A 6,286-nucleotide genomic window follows, 5' to 3' on the forward strand; every position below is an offset into this window, starting at 1 on the left:
GATTACCACCTCTCCTCTGATACACGGCTAACATTTTACCCCCTCTCTCTACTATACTACTTCCCCCAGCCATCATGCGTTCTCTCTCGCGCCTTTTCACACATTCTTCCCAAAGCCTGTCAATAAATTTATCTTTAAACTCTCCTATCTCTGATATATTATTCCAGTATACTCGAAACCATACTTTACTTTCACCGATAAAAACATTAGACAAAATCTCCAACACATATTCCCATTCAATAATATTATTTCTCAACTTACTTGCAAATCTTTTCTCAACTAGTTTTACAAATTTTATAGGATTAAACTGTTTTCCAGAAAACTTGGTTAAATCACGATCCCTACTGAACAAACCACTCGCCACTATCACTTCTCCCGCCGTCTTACCTGTAAATTCCTGCCGTATTACTCCCTGGCAGTTCACAACTTCTTCTCCCGCTACTCTCTCAGCATTCTCTTCCACTATTCTCACTTCTTCCTGCAATTCTTCCTCTCTCTCTCTCTCACCTGCTGTGATAGCGTTTCCTGTTCGTTCCGTAGTTCGGTGACCTCCACAAGTTTGCTTTCAATTTGCTCTATTCTACTAATCTTTTCCCCCGCATCTTCCCCAACTGCATTATAAATCTTGTCCAATCTTTTCTCGACCCCCTCATGAATTTCTTCCCGATTACTAGAACTTTTATCACTTAATTCTACGATATTCTCTGTACATGTTCCTTTGACATGCTCAATCTGAGTATGAAGATCGTTCCGATTCAACTTCATTTCACCTCCCATTTCAACACACTCTTCATTTGACTTACATGTTTGCTTTGTTACCTCTAATATCTTAGAATCTATATTACTAATGATCGCACTGTTACTATCAAGTAATCCTTCCATTTTATTACTATTTTAGTTATTCCTACTAATTATTTGATCCATTTTTCTACATATCTGTTCCATACTATTTTCACTAATACCAATCATTTTCTTACAGGTTTCATTATTGAGCTCGATCATTTTGGCCATCCACAAATTAAATTGTTGTAAATTTATTACCCCTGCGACTTCCTTTTGAGTGTCAGTGTGCTTCTCAATTTCTGCACTTTCCTGAGTTACCTCAGAACCTTCCATCGTGTTCATCTGCTCCCTACTCTCAACCTCACCTTGGATATCCTTAGAAGCAACAACCTCGTCATCGCGTGACTTGCTATTGTCTTCCTTGTCCATCTTTTGTTTACTAGTAATAGTACGCGATCTCAAATTAATTTCCCTCTTCAAATCCCTTGGCATGCCACCAAAATACAAATATATATCACAAAATTACTCTCCTGATATTTACCGGTAATAATTCCGTTGGCTTAAAAGTGCATACTCTTCCCAAAATGAACCTATAATATGCTGTCATTCAAAACAAGTTCTGAATTTCTTCGTGCACCACGTTGCGGAGCCAAAATGTAACTTATTTAAACATACATTTAACTACAATCACGCAAGCGACAAGCATTGCAGAATCGAACTGAATAAGAATTATACTACAATAATGGTAATCTCACAGATAAAATAATAATAATAGGACATAATAATATTATTATTAATAATAATAATAATAATAATAATAATAATAATAATAATAATAATAATAATAATAATAATAATAATAATAATAATATAGATATCACCTTGTAACGGGATTTGAACCGTTCCAGAAGCGAACAGAAGACTCCAGTGATCGAATAATTTATTGGGCTATCATTAAGCAACGGAAATGCCAGGAACAGTTCTCCGGTCATTTGCTGACCGCTCAGTTTTGGATTTCTGTAAACTTTACACGGAGGAGTTCCGAGGTTTCCTTCGCCCAGCGACCATACATCAACCTATCTGTTACCCAAGATCTTCCGTAGTAGCCTGCGTTCTCTTTGACTTGTCCTTTGCGATTCATCCACAGGGTCTCGAAGTATTCAAGCCTTCTGGTCTTACAACAGTGCTGCAATGTCCAAAGTTGACTCCGAAACTCTTCTTCTTCTTCTTAAGCCGTCGTCTCCAAACGGAGGTAGACGATCCACACGGCGAGCTCCGATCTTGACGTTGCAGCCATGCCATGTGGATTTATTGGAATATCTCTCAGGATCTTCAATGCAGTGGTTTCCTGTTACCTTCTGCATCCTAATGCCGTGGACCAAACTGGTTCCTCCACCTTTGGGAACAATTTCTTGTCCCCAGGACAATAGAGTGCCCTTACCCTAATGCAGTGGTTTCCCGTTGCCTTCTGCATCCTAATGCCGTTGACCAAACTGGTTCCTCCGCCTTTGGGAACAATTTCTTGTCCCCAGGACAATAGAGTGCCCTTACCCATACCCGCTCATCCACTCTCAAAGAGACTGTTGGCACTTGGTATAGGGGATCTCCTTAGCCGCCTGCATATAAAATATTATTTTTATATGCAGTCGTTGCCTCCTCTCTGCCGCGGGGAGGTGAATGTCAGGATTTCACCCTCATTGAAACAAGGACCAAATGGCATTTCCTTGTTTCTCAGGTTCTTCAGAGAGGTCCGAAACTCAGCATCTTCTTATTATAGATACTTTTGGTCAATTGGAACGCTCGCCCTAATTACCAATGCGGATATTGGTCGCTTCTTGTTCTACCCATTCTCTTGGATTACTTCACCCAGATACTTAAACTTCTTGACTCTTACACTCTTTCCATGGTCTGTTAATATCCATTCTCGACCATCACTTATATTCGTCACGTATTTCGTCTTTTCAAAGGATATTTGTAGTACTACTTTCTCTGCGATTATTATTATTTGATCTGTTTTGCACTGTTCCATTCTTGGTCTTTCTCTTCTGTTGTTGTCCCTTAACACGCCCTTTTAATGCGATGCCTTATGAATCACATTATTTAGCGTACTTATTTACCGTAATTTAGGCATCTTTCTCACCTTGTACGCCTTCTCAAAGACCATGTTCCAGACCGCAGGAGCTAATCCAGATCCTGTCTGCGGTAGATTAAGAGTTATCCTATTTTTGTAATGTCGTTGTGAAAATAGATCTTTACTTGCATAAAAATCCATCCAAGAATACCTAAATTATACATTTCAGATGTCTGCGTGCTGCAGATTTGGCTTGGCACCGCCCACATATACACAGAAATTGACAGTTCTAGCCATTCAGGCAAGTAACTCAATGTTGAAAATATCCTAGGGATATTAGCTACGAATTTTAGGTAAATAAAATATAATAAATTACGTGAATTTATTCTTTATTGATTCCTAAAAATTACAATCCCTTTCTTAATCATCGTTATCCAGTCGATTAGATTAGAATATTAAAAGTATCTTGAAACATCAACACCTATTTGCATGTCTTGAAGCATTGATGAAATATGTAGTTACACATGACTCCATTATAATTGATGTATCTTGCACGTGTGCTCTTTTCCATTTATAATTTAAGGTAGGACCTAGTGTTTACAGTGCACTATGTCTTCTGGTACAGGCTAGAGAAATGTTGTTACTTTCATTGACCTCTCTCAGTCTTATCCTTGGCTTTGACAATGTGAAAGTGACTGAGGTATGAGCGAGGCTAGTAATGCCATTCCTTATGCAGCCAGTCCCTGCTTGAATGGTGTGTAAAAAGCTCATAGGGTAGGTTGGTGCATGAATTTCAGTGGGCTTGGCAGACTGATATGTAATAGCAACTTCTGGCTCGGTGAGGATAGCAACGGGAAATTACCTCACTCCTCATTTCCCTAGTACGCCTCTTCAGTGATGCCTAGGCCATCTATGACAGCTGATGGCAGAGCTGTTGAGGATCCAACCAGCTTTAGCGCTGAAGACTGAACATACACATACACAATTTAAGGCTGAAGATGATCCAATACAAGGGTCGAAACTAGTCCCGATGTAATAAATAATATTAACATATTATGTATAGTATTGAGTAGGTGGTCCTTCTCATCCTTGTTGATGGTGATAAACCATCAATACGAACCAAAATGAAATTATGAGAAAAATGTTTCTCATGTATTCTTCTTTCCGCAGGAACATGTTTCCCTCCAGCTTGAAGATGTTGAAGGCTTCCAGCGTCCTTACATCTGGAGATGTCGCCTACGCAGAGAAATCCGCTATTCATCTCAGCGTCGAGACCATTGAAGTGTGTGCGGCTCATTTTGGCATCTCTCCTTGGTTGGTGGTTTGGAAGTTAGCATTTCCCCAAACAAACAAACAAAGAAAGAAATGACTAACCCCAAAATAAAACCCGCTAACCAAAAACTACCAACAAGGAATCAAAATCAAACACTTACTATCAAGCCTATTTTTTTTGTCCGAGTCGGTCAGATGTGTTAGCTACGTGGCAATCAGCGTGGAATGGTAAAAGGGTAAAATTGCCGTAACGCGTGGCTTTCACATTTGATCCGAACGGACAAATCAAGGGCACCCCTTACAGCCGGGACTTCTCACACAGCTTACAGATCTTACCCTTGTGTGGATGTCCTTGTGCTCTAAGGTTAGGATAGTTTGAGTACCATCTACTCAGCTGCATCATGCAACAATGCTTACAATCGCAAAAAAGAACTTTTGCTTCACAACCAAAATATTTTATTAATAAATAATAATTCCTTACAATCAATAGCATCTTTAATTTATTTTTGTTCATAAGGTGAGGAAACCAACGGGAAACTACCTCACTCCTCATTTCCCTAGTCTGCCTCTTCAGTGGTGCCTAGGCTATTTATGACAGCTGTTGGCGGAACTGTGGAGGATCAAACCAGCCTTCGGGCTGAATACCCAACATACATAAGGTAGGGGGCCCATATTTCGCCCCTTAGCAGATTTGGACTTTTAGCAATTCAGGAATGTTGTGGACAAGGCTAGAAATGGGTATATATATTACTGAATATATTCTCCATTTACTGGCAATTTACAATGAAACTGTTATAACGTAAGGTAGTCAATATTTGACATACACGCTGCAAAAACTAAACTGTCAAAAGTGTGTTCGTAATTTCGTCCCCCAGCAAATTTAAGAAAAGTACAATTAATTGTATAATAGTTTTCCTTTCTGATCTTACCAAACACTTTCCCTATAATTAATTACTTATAGGCCATGTTTTCTTTGTATTTTTAACATAGTCTTTCAGCGTTGCTCGTGGAATGATAAACGCTTTACTTGCATGTTTTAACCCGTTATTTTTTCACTCACTGCCTTAATAGCCTTTTTCATAGACTCCTTATGCCACTGCTTGCGTTTTCCTATCTGAAAATAATAAACTTCGTAAATTAATTAAATGAATGGGGACGAAATTGCAAACATTGCCTGATTTATTATAATGACGGCTACAGTAACTCACGCCAGCCACCTCACTGTAGCGATTGCACGCCAGGAACTACACCACACGACTGAAATGAAGTCCAGTATTTCATACACATTTCAGTGCTCTCTCTAGGAATAATAGGCTTTTAATTTGAATGCTGTACTTACTCAGTTTAGCATGCAAAATGACTCCTCCTTGCACACAACCAACTCTCGCAACAAGACTACGGGATGAGGCTAGACGTGTGCGCGCGTCTAAACATTAGTAGTTACCAACCGTGCAAACTGTAAAGCCTTAGGGGGACGAAATTAGTTGCGGGGACGGAATTTTCACTCCCTGCCATACATTAGATATAAGTTTATTACTGTGAAGTTGCCAGATGCTCCAATACTGCGCACTGCATCTTGACGCAGCATGATTGTCTTTTGTTGCTAGCGGTTTACAATTTGCTATTTCTAGAGGCAAGATGTGTTTCTCGTAACAACGATAAACGCGACCAAAATACGTTGAATCGATTCTGAACTGTCTTAACGATCCTGTTGAGAAGGTACTATAGCATAAGGCCCTAGTAAAAGGAAGTCAGCAGACGGAAAACAAAATACTATTGTTATTTTCGTGATGATGTGCGAGATGATACATCATTTGGTCTAGGGCGAGGAATACACATTTTCTTGGTATAATTTTCAGTCCCTACGAACCTACTACGCTGGCGTAGCAGGGGGAGAGGTGATACTCCCACGTGGCGCGTCCCAGGTGGCGGATAGGGGGGTCCTAACCGGCTCTCCGGCGGACTTGAGGGAAATAAAATACCTCTCTCAGACCAAACACACTACCCTCTGCGGGTGGGGGACGCACATGTAGAATACACGCGCGGTATCCCCTGCCTGTCGTAAGGGGCGACCAAGGGATGATTGAATTAGAACCATGAAACTACTCTTGATTCGTACCATCATGTGGGGAACACCATGGGTTGCCTGTACTTGCGAGC

At 40.2% G+C, this 6,286-nt stretch overlaps 1 long non-coding RNA gene across 1 annotated transcript in view; it reads left to right on the forward strand.

Annotated features, from left to right (window-relative positions):
- Positions 1-4,613, forward strand: part of LOC136885450 (uncharacterized) — a 29,078-nt gene extending 24,465 nt beyond the window's left edge. The window contains exon 3 of the long non-coding RNA XR_010861532.2: positions 4,025-4,613. This is a non-coding gene — a long non-coding RNA (uncharacterized lncRNA). The remainder of the gene's footprint in view (positions 1-4,024) is intronic.
- The last annotated feature ends 1,673 nt before the right edge of the window (positions 4,614-6,286 follow it).

This window comes from Anabrus simplex, chromosome 14 (assembly GCF_040414725.1).
Source record: "Anabrus simplex isolate iqAnaSimp1 chromosome 14, ASM4041472v1, whole genome shotgun sequence".
Lineage (NCBI taxonomy): Eukaryota > Metazoa > Arthropoda > Insecta > Orthoptera > Tettigoniidae > Anabrus > Anabrus simplex.